This window comes from Rutidosis leptorrhynchoides, chromosome 1, assembly GCF_046630445.1.
Source record: "Rutidosis leptorrhynchoides isolate AG116_Rl617_1_P2 chromosome 1, CSIRO_AGI_Rlap_v1, whole genome shotgun sequence".
In the NCBI taxonomy this organism is placed as follows: domain Eukaryota; kingdom Viridiplantae; phylum Streptophyta; class Magnoliopsida; order Asterales; family Asteraceae; genus Rutidosis; species Rutidosis leptorrhynchoides.
This window is the reverse complement of record NC_092333.1, coordinates 389,931,249-389,947,638: the sequence shown is the minus strand read 5'-3', so window position 1 is coordinate 389,947,638 and position 16,390 is coordinate 389,931,249.

Here is a 16,390-nt window from a genome sequence, read left to right as displayed (position 1 = left end):
GTCATTATATTATACTAAATCGTACGTTCATTCCAACATCGTTCCATATGGTCAATGTAACGTGTTCACTTCAAGTTCTACTCAATTTCATCTAACAGTGCTTTATCTATGCTATCTCAAAACAAAATCTACATAATTAATCTCAAGGTTTCTCGGTGTGGGTGCGTAGATTCAGTGTGACGACCCGGAAATTTACGACCAAATTTAAACTTAATCTTATTATGATTCGACACGATAATCAAAGTCTATTATGTTAAAGTCTTAACAATTTTGAAATGTGTTCATATTATCAATTACCGTTTGACCACTTCCGACGATTCATGAACAACTATTTGTAAATAGGTATGTATATATTTAAATAAATATATATATGATTTGAAATATAATTTATGATGTAATTGGTAGAAATTAATTATGTAAAAATAATAATTAATATTTAAGACATATCTTTATACAAATAAAGTATATTAAAAATAAATATTAAATGATTGTAATACTCGTTGGACGTTTCGATTATTATTTAGAGAAGTTTAATTCGAACTTATGTGATTTTAAAATAAACGGTGATCCGAAAATGAGTTCTATAAATTTTAGGCTTACTAAAAATGTATTTAGGACCTAGTTATTAAGTTTTAGCACTTTTTATATTTTACCCAGAATTAAGAGGGACAGTTGATGTAATTTTTATTTAACAAATTGATGATCGAATTTTATACCATAATGACTGAAATAAATAAAGATAATTACTGTAAAAATTTGGAATTTTTCCAAAGACTTTTATACGCCACTGATTAACAATGGAGTACAATATAATACCATATTTAAACTGTCGGTAAGTAAGTGCCAATTATAGGTGGCTGCTATACTATTTATGATGATTTATTTATTTGAATTACTGTTTCATATTTGGTTTCATCTTCTCATCACTTTATAAATACGGAGTAATATAAATATATATATATCTATATATCCATCTATTCCTACTAAATCATTTACCATCTAGCTATTTTAAGATCCTAAATATATGCACATAATCATAGATATATTCCACCCAAATTTTTATCTCTGTTTCTTTATGATCAAATATCACCAACACCCACTACTACACTAATTCTACATCATGAAATAATAAGTGTTGGTTCTTTACTGATTACATTTGAGAGGATCATACCATCACCCATGATTATCCCAATCACCATGAACTACTAGCTAATATTCGATCACCATACACCACAACCGGCTATCACCTATGATCACCGTCTGATGTTGTTGTGTTGCCGGAGAACCAAACAATCTTCACTACATCCGAATCCATTAACTTGCTACTTCGGTCTCTCCTTTTTCTCTCTTGAACCCGTTGCCAACCTCCATCACTAAACCCACCTACAAGTTAGTTCAACTTGTGTTTACGTTCTATTTGGGAACTACAACCAAACTAAACACTCACCACCCTTTTCAATTCCAAACACCCACGAATAATCATAATAGTCAGCACCATGATCCACTTTCACCATCGAGCCATTTCACCATTTTGTTTAACAACAACAAACCATCACTCTTAAATGAGGCCATCGTCTTTTGTTTTATGATTCATCCGAACACCACCGGCCATCATCATCATCATTCATATCGAACTACTGCTGCAACTTATATTATACTCTTGTAAAAGACTAAACCTTTACTACTATACGACTCACTGTTTGGTCAAGAACCACCAACAAACAATCATCTACAGCTAACCTGTTTCCACAACTAATCGAGAGGTTACTACTACTATTTCCTTTTTCTGCTAATTCAATTATTGTTCCTATATTTCTTTTGAACAACCCAAAACCAAACCCGCTTAAACCTGGCTCTCGACTGCTATGTATCACTGATTAAAACAAAGAAGAAAATGATAAGTGATAGTAGAAGGAGACGAGGTGAGAGATGAGGGGAGTGATGCTACCTTTATCTTTTTCTTTATTTTTTTCCCCTTCTAACCGAACCCCACATAAAATAATAAGTTTCCAGCTGTTTTAACAATCAAGATACAATTTATAAACATCCACTTGATTGTGCTGCTTTTATGAAGTGGGTCGAAGTCATCAAAACACAACCACTTGTGGTTGTCGAGATGCTACTTAATTTCTGTTTCTGTTTTTCTTATTCGATCAAACAACCCACCTGCAATTGTTTGGATGTAAACCGCCACCATCTATACCCACCAAGACCCTATTATTTTTCGCAGTAACTACGGATATAAATGACCTGAACAGGCTGCTTTTTACAACCATAAACCACCATCGAACACCTCCTCTTTTGCTACAGCTATTGCTCTGAATTACGCTGTCAATTCTCTGAATTTATTAGTGCAAGTCATATCTGTCATTACTCGATTCTGTTTGGGATAAATGAAGCGAATAAAGGTGATGATGATATTGTTAAAAGATACGTGAGATGATTGATGATGATTGATAGGTATTAAGATTGATGATGATGAAATCATAAAGATTATGATTAACAAAGGTGGCGATATAGATGAAAGTTAATAATGAGATGACGAGGTGATTATGATTGTGTGATAACGATATACGTGTACCGATTATGACTATTTAGATTATTTATTTTGTGTGGCCAACAACAAGTGCATAGGTGGCATAAGGGTGTTTTAGAAACAGGTTAAAGAAACTGTATCCCATTTGTTTTGCTTTTGGATTTGTTTTACTGATAGGCCACTGTGTTTCTACTTGGGCCGATTACTATTACTCTCACTTGGGCCACAAGTGTTCTTGGGCTTCTAGACCCAATAACCGAAACATTGAGATTGCTACTTCACGTTCCTATTCTATTTCCCTTATAGCGAAATGAAAACGTTGAAGATATAGGCGGATGAAGGTGACGGGTTTAATGATGAAGTTAATATGATTTTGATAGTTGATGATGATAAATAGGATAGAGAATGTTGGATAATTCGAATGAGATAATACGATTAGGTTAATGGAAGGCTAATTGGGTTTTGAATTAAGAAGAAGATAACAGAAAACGGATTAAATATATTTATGTTTCGAATATATTAGAAAAGCTATAACAGAGTAATGGTTAAGGAGAGTTATCGGGTTAGCGGAACGTCGCGGGTTCAAACCCGGACTTGGGCATTTTTTTTTGGATTACTCCTTGAGGTAGTTTACTTATTACTCATTATTATTACTATTATTATTATTATTATTATTATTATTATTATTATTATTATTATTATTATTATTATCATTATTATTATTATTATTATTATTATTATTATTAACATGAAACCTTTTACCATTTTATTAAAAGTATTATCATTATTATTAAGAAATATTATCATTTTTATTATTATTATTACTATTATTATTTTAGTATTGTTATAATTATTATTTTTAACTAACAAATGTATCTATATAAAATATATTACAAGTCAACTAATATTACATACTAATATGTTTTTAACTAATATATTATCATTTATATTGATAAAACTTTAATTAAATTATATATCATATATTTAGTATAAGTATAATTATGTTTAAAGATACTAATTTTAATAAATTATAAACTATAAGTAAACTTAGTTGGTTAAATGTGATGTGTTAATATATATACATAATTGATATAGGTTCGTGAATCCAAGGTCGACCCTATACTTGTTAAATGACGTCATATGTATTTTTACTACAAAATACATTATGGTGAGTTTCATTTGCCTTTTTACTCTTTACCTTTTTGGGCTGAGAATGCATGCAAATGCTTTATTAAATGTTTTACAATATTTATATGCGTGAGTTTCATTAATCCCTTTTTAAATGATTTTACAATATATATTTTTGGGACAGAGAATACATGCGCTGCTTTTATAAATGTTTTACGAAATAGACACAAGTAATCGAAACTACATTATATGGTTGAATGATCGAAATCGAATATGCTCCTTTTTATTAAGTCTGGTAATCTAAGAATTAGGGAACAGACACCCTAATTGACGCGAACTCTAAAGATAGATCTATCGGGCCCAACAAGCCCCATCCAAAGTACCGGATGCTTTAGTACTTCGAAATTTATATCATGTCCGAAGGAGGATCCCGGAATGATGGGGATATTCTTATATGCATATTGTGAATGTCGGTTACCAGGTGTTCAATCCATATGAATGATATTTTTGTCTCTATGCATGAGACGTATATTTATGAAAAATAGATATATGAAATCTTGTGGTCTATTACAATTATGAAATGATTATTTATGTTAAACTAATGAACTCACCAACCTTTTGGTTGACACTTTAAAGCATGTTTATCCTCAGGTACGAAAGAAATCTTTCGCTGTACATTTGCTCATTTTATAGATATTACTTGGAGTCATTCATGGCATATTTCAAAAGACGTTGCATTCGAGTCGTCGAGTTCATCAAGATTATTATTAAGTCAATTTTAGTTGGATATATTATAAAATGGTATGCATGCCTGTCAACTTTCGATGTAATGAAAGATTGTCTTTTCAAAAATTAATGCTATGTTTGTAAAATGTATCATATAGAGGTCAAGTACCTCGCGATGTAATCAACTATTGTGAATCGTTTATAATCGATATGGACTTTGTCCGGATGGATTAGGACGGGTCTTCACAGTTGGTATCAGAGCGGTGGTCGTAGCGAACCAGGTCTTGCATTAGTGTGTCTAACTAGTAGTCATTAGGATGCATTAGTGAGTCTGGACTTCGACCTGGTCTGCATGTCAAAAAGTTTTACTTATCATTTTGTGTCGAAAATTATCTGCTTATCATTCTTAGTCTAGACACGTCTTGCTGCGTTGATTGCATGAATAGTGTATAGACAAGATTCATATCTTAGCGTATCTGTTACTGTAAACCTTACCTAGCGTATCCCGTAAATTCCTCCGTAATCTACGAAACCTTTTGTTCTATATATATGGATATTCTATGTAATTAAGAATACCATCCGTTAGCCAGAAAATCATTTCATATCTAAAAATTCTTTATTCAATCGTACGAAATGGAATTCGTCATTAGTTCAAGTCACTTGGATTCCGAAATGGAATCCCACTCAAGCTCCGAAAGCAGTGTGACCGGAATGGATCAACCAATCAGTCATCATCTATTCTGGATGAATTGGGGATGGGTTCGTAGCCTCCTCAATCATTAGAGACAAGAAGAAGGTGATCCTTTCCATCTGACACATTACCCTATTGGCGAAGAACCTGAAGCACTTACCGGTGAACCTGTTCGAAACACCATCTTTTCTCTCATTTCCAGAGTATCTCGCCACGATTATATACTATACCAAATTCTAGGTTATATTCATCCGCTAGTCCGAACCGAAAATCACCCCGGTGTAATAGAAGAAGTCAACGAGCTTCGCGCTCGGGTAGTGGCTTTAGAGAATATGGTGCGAAGGTTACAAACACCAGCAGCAGCACCAGCAGCATAACCAGTACCACCACCAATGTCAACAGTACCATCACCACCACCAACATCAACATCTGCATCCCATACCTCAACATCTTAATCTATACCTCGAAAATCAACGTCATACACACCATGGATACCAAGGAGTACCAACAACAACAACATCATTACACGTCTCAACCTCGCAATCTTTACCTCAAGCATAATCATCGTTCTACGAATCGTTCTACATAAACTATCTTCGTCCTTCATGGTGATTATGTAATCTCTAATATTTTAGAGATTATGTACTCTAGTTCTAGCCGTAAATCTGATGAGTTTAATATCACATTGACTCATTAAATCCATAATTACGTCTGAAGAAAATAAATATGTATATATGTTTTCATAAAGATTGTAATTAAAATTTATATCGTACAAACTGTTAATGGTGAAAATATTTTAACGGGTAGGTAATACCCGAGGAATATTTAGATTTCGCATTAATAAGTTACACTGTACATTCTTCGAATCTGATTCAACAGTCATTTACTATCCTACTTGCAACCACAGCTATACGAATCCGTTCATCACAGAATAACCATTTTCATTCAATTTCATATTTGGATTTTGACCTATCAGAATTCGACAAGTGGCATAATGAAGAAAACATTGGACAAAATAAAATTTGTTAGAAACAAACAAATTAACTATGAGAAATTTTGTTAAGAATCCACGCTAACAAAATCCTAGTTAACTGTTCCTAGCTAACTGATTACATTTTGTTTATCGCAATTTATTTTATCGTAATTTACATTCTCACAATTTTATTTATCGTTATTAAATTTCTGTTATTTACTTTACGCACTTTATTTATTGTTATTTAATTTTCTGTTATTTATTTTACGCACTTTAAATATCGGGACACGTATACAAGGTTTTGACATATCATATTGACGCATCTATATATATTATTTGGAATCACCATAGACACTCTATATGCAGTAATGATCGAGTTCTCTATACAGGGTTGAGGTTGATTATACAATAATATATATAGTTTGAGTTGTGATCGAGTCTGAGACGTATACGGGTCACAACACGTATTAATTAATTCGAATATTATATATTAAACTATATATGAATTATTGTACTGTCAACTGTGGACTATCGACTGTGGACTAATAACATGAGACAATTAAAATGAATTAAAATATTGATTATAACATATGAAACTAAACAATTCTTCAAGTTGCCACTTGATTTCGTCTTAAACATCATTTGTATCTTCACGATTACATTCTGCGTTCAAACCTTTCATGATTCTTGAAAACACCTCAATCGAGAGGATGAACCAACCGCACCTCATTTACGGGAGAAAAGATTGATGCATATAGTTATGCACATGAAAACACTCGGAACCTGAGTAAACGTTTAACACGTAGCTGTGCTAATTCCTTTAGCGTTATTATTACCGAAAATAACTTTGCATCTGCTGTTCGAGATAGCCAGTTTTGTCACAGCTCCAGCAAGACAACTTCGACTTTTCGTACGAAACAACCTTATTATAACGTTGATATATACGCTTGCTCTTTTATTGTTACCAGGGAACCTTTCATATTCCACCATATTACCATCAGCGTTTAATCATCTAAAAACACAATTTTCCTGAAACCACCTCGGATTAATAACCGATGATTCAGATATCATAGCATTAAATGCAGAGGAAACAGAAAAATGGTAGATGGTCTAAACGACCAAAAGTTTGATGATAAAGAAAGGAGTGTTAGGAACGCTCGATAGAAAATTGGGTATTAAAAAACAGATTGAGCTATCCATGAAGGACACCAAGGACAAATACAAGGACCAAACCTTATATTCAAAGGATTCAGGTAATTCTGGATCCGTTGAAATCTTTAGAGAATATCTTGATCCGAAGTCATGTTAAAATCTTGCGGAAAATCTTTCTCCATCAACCATCGAACTTAGAAATTCCAAAATATCATCATCAATATATTCGATATTTCTGAGGATATTTTCATAAATATTCTCGTCCGAAATTATATACCTCCTCGTGCTTCCTGTGTATCATGATATTGGAAACATTCAATAGAAAATTTAGTACCGAAAAGCAGATTATGCGAAACTAAGAAGAAAGCCGTGGACAAATCACAAAGAATAAGTTTGACTTCAAAGAATCCAAATGATTCAATGTCTGCTAAAGTCTTTAGTGAATATCTTGCTCCTTACTCTAAACCCTTACAGATAATAGTTTCTATCATCCTCTGATCTTAGATATTCCGAGATATTATCGTATATTTCATTATAAATATCCTCCATATTTCTAGAGATATTTTTATAACTATTCTTATCTGAAATCATTAATCTCTTCGTGCTATCAGTATTACATCATATAGAAACTGTTAGATTCTATATTCTGTAAACTTTCGAGCTTAAAATATGAATGTTTTGAAGTAGTGTTGGGAACTGATGCATGAGTTAGTATAATATAATGACACTTGATCAACTTGATTATATTACAGTAAGTCATGCTGAGTTTCTAATGGAATGTGATGATTCACAGTACCATCATTATGTGCCATGCTACACGATTCTTTCATTCTACTTAACCTCTAAACATATCAAGAAAATATTTTCTTGATGGTTCTGTCTTTTCCGTAAATTCTGGTAATTTAACAAATTAAATCGTGCTATTACCTTTCCTTTCCGCTTAGAACATTAAGTTATGTTCATTCGAAATTTTATACGTACGAATTCGAGACGTCTTAATCGCTTTACTTCAGGTCGGGGAGAAAACAAAAACATGGAGCCTCGAAATACAAATTGGAGTATCAATTGCAGCAAACAAGAAAGATCATAAACCGTGTATGTCTATGCGAATAGAAATATAAAGACACGGGAGGATCAGGAATACAATAATCCCTAGAGCATAATAGAAGTAAACAGATTCTTCTGGTGGCAAATGAAAAAGAAGAATTATTGTTGCAATGACCAGAATAATATTCAGAATTAGAACTGGATTGAGCATTTTCACAATCCTTAAGAGAATAGATTGAGGAAGAAAGTATATGAGCGATGAAAATAAAAGGAATGAAAGAGGTGGATTTATAGCGAAGCGATCGAGGCAGATCACCGTATTTAATTATAGAGATCTTAATCTCCTTATTCGCCGAAGAATCAAATCTCTTAGATTTTAAAGATTTTCTTTAAATCCCTTGAATTCCGGAATTCAATCACGACTACGTCAAAAGTTATGGAAAAATCTCCATTTCTTCATCTCGATCTTTTGTTCTTTTGTGATAGCTTCATTCATACGCTTCGATTAATTGAATCATTATATCCATATTACTCAATGATGATAAAACTCTATTTATCAACTCATATTCGTCATGAAAACATTTTTATTGTTAGCCATGACCATCTTACTCAAATTTCGGGACGAAATTTCTTTAACGGGTAGGTACTGTGACGACCCGGAAATTTCCGACCAAATTTAAACTTAATCTTATTATGATTCGACACGATAATCAAAGTCTATTATGTTAAAGTCTTAACAATTTTGAAATGTGTTCATATTATCAATTACCGTTTGACCACTTCCGACGATTCACGAACAACTATTTGTAAATAGGTATGTATATATTTAAATAAATATATATATGATTTGAAATATAATTTATGATGTAATTGTTAGAAATTAATTATGTAAAAATAATAATTAATATTTAAGACATATCTTTATACAAATAAAATATATTAAAAATAAATATTAAATGATTGTAATACTCGTTGGACGTTTCGATTATTATTTAGAGAAGTTTAATTCGAACTTATGTGATTTTAAAATAAACGGTGATCCGAAAATGAGTTCTATAAATTTTAGGTTTAATAAAAATGTATTTAGGACCTAGTTATTAAGTTTTAGCACTTTTTATATTTTACCCAGAATTGAGAGGGACAGTTGATGTAATTTTTATTTAACAAATTAATGATCGAATTTTATACCATAATGACTGAAATAAATAAAGATAATTACTGTAAAAATTTGGGATTTTTCCAAAGACTTTTATACGCCACTGATTAACAATGGAGTACGATATAATACCATATTTAAACTGTCGGTAAGTAAGTGCCAATTATAGGTAGCTGCTATACTATTTATGATGATTTATTTATTTGAATTACTGTTTCATATTTGGTTTCATCTTCTCAACACTTTATAAATACGGAGTAATATAAATATATATATCTATATATCCATCTATTCCTACTAACTCATTTACCATCTAACTATTTTAAGATCCTAAATATATGCACATAATCATAGATATATTCCACCCAAATTTTTATCTCTGTTTCTTTATGATGAAATATCACCAACACCCACTACTACACTAATTCTACATCATGAAATAATAAGTGTTGGTTCTTTACTGATTACATTTGAGAGGATCATACCATCACCCATGATTATCCCAATCACCATGAACTACTAGCTACTATTCGATCGCCCTACACCACAACCGGCTATCGCCTATGATCACCGTCTGATGTTGTTGTGTTGCCGGAGAACTAAACAATCTTTACTACATCTGAATCCATTAACTTGCTACTTCGGTCTCCCCTTTTTCTCTCTTGAACCCGTTGCCAACCTCCATCACTAAACCCACCTACAAGTTAGTTCAACTTGTGTTTACGTTCTATTTGGGAACTACAACCAAACTAAACACTCACCACCCTTTTCAATTCCAAACACCCACGAATAATCATAATAGTCGGCACCATGATCCACTTTCACCATCGAGCCATTTCACCATTTTGTTTAACAACAACAAACCATCACTCTTAAATGAGGCCATCGTCTTTTGTTTTATGGTTCATCCGAACACCACCGGCCATCATCATCATCATTCATATCGAACTATTGCTGCAACTTATATTATACTCTTGTAAAAGACTAAACCTTTACTACTATACGACTCACTGTTTGGTCGAGAACCACCAACAAACAATCATCTACAGCTAACCTGTTTCCACAACTAATCGAGAGGTTACTACTACTATTTCCGTTTTCTGCTAATTCAATTATTGTTCCTATATTTGTTTTGAACAACCCAAAACCAAACCCGCTTAAACCTGGCTCTCGACTGCTATGTATCACTGATTAAAACAAAGAAGAAAATGATAAGTGATAGTAGAAGGAGACGAGGTGAGAGATGAGGGGAGTGATGCTACCTTTATCTTTTTCTTTATTTTTTTCCCCTTCTAACCGAACCCCACATAAAATAATAAGTTTCCAGCTGTTTTAACAATCAAGATACAATTTATAAACATCCACTTGATTTTGCTGCTTTTATGACGTGGGCCGAAGTCATCAAAACACAACCACTTGTGGTTGTCGAGATGCTACTTAATTTCTATTTCTGTTTTTCTTATTCGATCAAACAACCCACCTGCAATTGTTTGGATGTAAACTGCCACCATCTATACCCACCAAGACCCTATTATTTTTCGCAGTAACTACGGATATAAACGACCTGAACAGGCTGCTTTTTACAACCATAAACCACCATCGAACACCTCCTCTTTTGCTACAACTATTGCTCCGAATTACACTGTCAATTCTCTGAATTTATTAGTGCAAGTCATATCTGTCATTACTCGATTCTGTTTGTTATAAATGAAGCGAATAAAGGTGATGATGATATTGTTAAAAGATACGTGAGATGATTGATGATGATTGATAGGTATTAAGATTGATGATGATGAAATCATAAATATTATGATTAACAAAGGTGGCGATATAGATGAAAGTTAATAATGAGATGACGAGGTGATTATGATTATGTGATAACGATATATGTAGTGACCCGAACTTTTCCATGTTTATATATATTAATTGAGATTGATATTTACATGATTAAATGTTTCCAACATGTTAAGCAATCAAACTTGTTAAGACTTGATTAATTGAAATATGTTTCATATTGACAATTGACCACCCAAGTTGACCGATGATTCACGAATGTTAAAACTTGTAAAAACTATATGATGACATATATATGGATATATATATAGTTAACATGATAATATGATAAGTAAACATATCATTAAGTATATTAACAATAAACTACATATGTAAAAACAAGACTACTAACTTAATGATTTTTAAACGAGACATATATGTAACGATTATCGTTGTAAAGACATTTAATGTATATATATCATATTAAGAGATATTCATACATGATAATATCATGATAATATAATAATTTAAAATCTCATTTGATATTATAAACATTGGGTTAACAACATTTAACAAGATCGTTAACCTAAAGGTTTCAAAACAACACTTACATGTAACGACTAACGATGACTTAACGACTCAGTTAAAATGTATATACATGTAGTGTTTTAATATGTATTTATACACTTTTGAAAGACTTCAATACACTTATCAAAATACTTCTACTTAACAAAAATGCTTACAATTACATCCTCGTTCAGTTTCATCAACAATTCTACTCGTATGCACCCGTATTCGTACTCGTATAATACACAGCTTTTAGATGTATGTACTATTGGTATATACACTCTAATGATCAGCTCTTAGCAGCCCATGTGAGTCACCTAAAACATGTGGGAACCATCATTTGGAAACTAGCATGAAATATCTCATAAAATTACAAAAATATGAGTAATCATTCATGACTTATTTACATGAAAACAAAATTACATATCCTTTATATCTAATCCATACACCAACGACCAAAAACACCTACAAACACTTTCATTCTTCAATTTTCTTCATCTAATTGATCTCTCTCAAGTTCTATCTTCAAGTTCTAAGTGTTCTTCATAAATTCCAAAAGTTCTAGTTTCATAAAATCAAGAATACTTTCAAGTTTGCTAGCTCACTTCCAATCTTGTAAGGTGATCATCCAACCTCAAGAAATCTTTGTTTCTTATAGTAGGTTATCATTCTAATACAAGGTAATAATCATATTCAAACTTTGGTTCAATTTCTATAACTATAACAATCTTATTTCAAGTGATGATCTTACTTGAACTTGTTTTCGTGTCATGATTCTGCTTCAAGAACTTCGAGCCATCCAAGGATCCGTTGAAGCTAGATCCATTTTTCACTTTTCCAGTAGGTTTATCCAAGGAACTTAAGGTAGTAATGATGTTCATAACATCATTTGATTCATACATATAAAGCTATCTTATTCGAAGGTTTAAACTTGTAATCACTAGAACATAGTTTAGTTAATTCTAAACTTGTTCGCAAACAAAAGTTAATCCTTCTAACTTGACTTTTAAAATCAACTAAACACATGTTCTATATCTATATGATATGCTAACTTAATGATTTAAAACCTGGAAACACAAAAAACACCGTAAAACCGGATTTACGCCGTCGTAGTAACACCGCGGGCTGTTTTGGGTTAGTTAATTAAAAACTATGATAAACTTTGATTTAAAAGTTGTTATTCTGAGAAAATGATTCTTATTATGAACATGAAACTATATCCAAAAATTATGGTTAAACTCAAAGTGGAAGTATGTTTTCTAAAATGGTCATCTAGACGTCGTTCTTTCGACTGAAATGACTACCTTTACAAAAACAACTTGTAACTTATTTTTCCGACTATAAACCTATACTTTTTCTGTTTATATTCATAAAATAGAGTTCAATATGAAACCATAGCAATTTGATTCACTCAAAACGGATTTAAAATGAAGAAGTTATGGGTAAAACAAGATTGGATAATTTTTCTCATTTTAGCTACGTGAAAATTGGTAACAAATCTATTCCAACCATAACTTAATCAACTTGTATTGTATATTATGTAATCTTGAGATACCATAGACACGTATACAATGTTTCGACCTATCATGTCGACACATCTATATATATTTCGGAACAACCATAGACACTCTATATGTGAATGTTGGAGTTAGCTATACAGGGTTGAGGTTGATTCCAAAATATGTATAGTTTGAGTTGTGATCAATACTGAGATACGTATACACTGGGTCGTGGATTGATTCAAGATAATATTTATAGATTTATTTCTGTATATCTAACTGTGGACAACTAGTTGTAGGTTACTAACGAGGACAGCTGACTTAATAAACTTAAAACATCAAAATATATTAAAAGTGTTGTAAATATATTTTGAACATACTTTGATATATATGTATATATTGTTATAGGTTCGTGAATCAACCAGTGGCCAAGTCTTACTTCCCGACGAAGTAAAAATCTGTGAAAGTGAGTTATAGTCCCACTTTTAAAATCTAATATTTTTGGGATGAGAATACATGCAGGTTTTATAAATAATTTACAAAATAGACACAAGTACGTGAAACTACATTCTATGGTTGAATTATCGAAATCGAATATGCCCCTTTTTATTAAGTCTGGTAATCTAAGAATTAGGGAACAGACACCCTAATTGACGCGAATCCTAAAGATAGATCTATTGGGCCTAACAAACCCCATCCAAAGTACCGGATGCTTTAGTACTTCGAAATTTATATCATATCCGAAGGGTGTCCCGGAATGATGGGGATATTCTTATATATGCATCTTGTTAATGTCGGTTACCAGGTGTTCACCATATGAATGATTTTTATCTCTATGTATGGGATGTGTATTGAAATATGAAATCTTGTGGTCTATTGTTACGATTTGATATATATAGGTTAAACCTATAACTCACCAACATTTTTGTTGACGTTTTAAGCATGTTTATTCTCAGGTGATTATTAAGAGCTTCCGCTGTCGCATACTTAAATAAGGACGAGATTTGGAGTCCATGCTTGTATGATATTGTGTAAAAACTGCATTCAAGAAACTTATTTTGTTGTAACATATTTGTATTGTAAACCATTATGTAATGGTCGTGTGTAAACAGGATATTTTAGATTATCATTATTTGATAATCTACGTAAAGCTTTTTAAACCTTTATTGATGAAATAAAGGTTATGGTTTGTTTTAAAATGAATGCAGTCTTTGAAAAACGTCTCATATAGAGGTCAAAACCTCGCAACGAAATCAATTAATATGGAACGTTTTTAATCAATAAGAACGGGACATTTCAGTTGGTATCCGAGCGTTGGTCTTAGAGAACCAGAATTTTGCATTAGTGTGTCTTATCGAGTTGTTAGGATGCATTAGTGAGTCTGGACTTCGACCGTGTTTACTTGAAAAATGATTGCTTAACAAATTTTGTTGGAAATTATATATTTTTAACATGTGAATATTATGTGATATATTAATCTCTTAACGCGTTTGATATTATGTGATAGATGTCTACCTCTAGAACAAGTCCCATTGACTCACCTAATAATAATGAAGAGTCAAATGTAAATTGGAATGATTCGTGGACTGATTCACAAGTTCCGGAAGAAGAGTCGGAACCGGAAGAAGAGTCGGAACCGGAAGAAGAATCGGAACCGGAAGAAGAATCGGAACCGGATGAAGAAATAGAACCGGTGGGGGAAATAATAAAACGGTTAAGTAAAAGAAAATCCTCAACCAACCGACCAAGGTTAATTATGGTCAATGGTTTTCCGCAAAGGAAGCAAAATATTGGGAGGATTACCAATTCTCCGATGAATCGGATTCCGACGAGAATTCCGATGATGTTATAGAAATTACCCCAACTGAATTTAAAAAGGCAAAAGAAAATAATAAGGGAAAGGGCATAAAAATAGAGAAATCTAATTTCAATCCCGATGAACTTTATATGTATCGTCAACCCCCGAAGTCCTTAAGTTGTAACAATGACCCGGGAACCTCTAAACCACCAGGTTTTTCTAAACCAATGTGGATAACGACGGCTCGTATTAGGGGAACATCATATATCCCTAGAAACTTGGCAAAACGAACCAAAACCGAAGAAGAAGAAATGAGCGAGTCGGAATAAGATAGTTGTATTCGTGTGGTGTAATATATGTAATATAGTGTGCTTATGCTTTATGATATATGTAAAAATTGCTTGTATTAATAAGTATTTTTTTTATGAATCTAACTCTTGTCTATTTTACAGTTTAAAAACACAAAATGGATAGACAACCCAATATTTTAAGAGACCTACCCGGAGACATGATTGATGAAATCTTGTCTAGAGTCGGTCAGAATTCCTCGGCACAACTATTTAAGGCGAGATCAGTTTGTAAGACATTCGAAGAACGTTCCAAGAATGTCTTGGTTTATAAGAGACTTTCGTTTGAAAGATGGGGGATATCACATTGGGAAACCCATAAGTTACGATGTGTTTACTTTGACACATATATTGCGGGGAACCCAAATGCTATTTTATGCAACTGGTTAAGAAATTATTTTGACTCAATATATCCGAATATTGGACTTCGTGATTTAGAAAAAGCGGCTAACATGCAACATAAAGAAGCATGTTATGCTTACGGATTAGTAATGTTCGCTTCTCACCAAAGTGAGAACAAGAACATCGGGCTACAACTATTAAACAAAACGTTTCCACAAGTGACGGAGTCGGTAATTGGGGTAAGAAATGAGGTTTTTAGATTGTTACGGGACTGTTGGACATTATGTAACCCTCGTCCCTTTGACGTCGTTACAACACGCTGTCTTATCAACGGCCATAACGGTTATGTTCCACAAGACCAAGGATGGGAATTAATCCTAGTAAAACCAGAATGCATGACTTGTTTCTGGACGTATGAATTACGTGTCTTTATTGCCTTTGTTGAACGACTTGTGTACTAGCTAGAATTATCTTCACAACTATCTTGTATCAAAGTTATTGTGTGCTATATTTCATGCTTTATGTAAAATAAGCGGTATTGTAAGTTTGTAAAATATTGTATAAAAGTTTGAACGCGAAATATTATTATAATCAGTTTTTCATATAGAATTGTAGTAGTTGAATTGTATATTAGCTACTAAGTATGAACTTAACG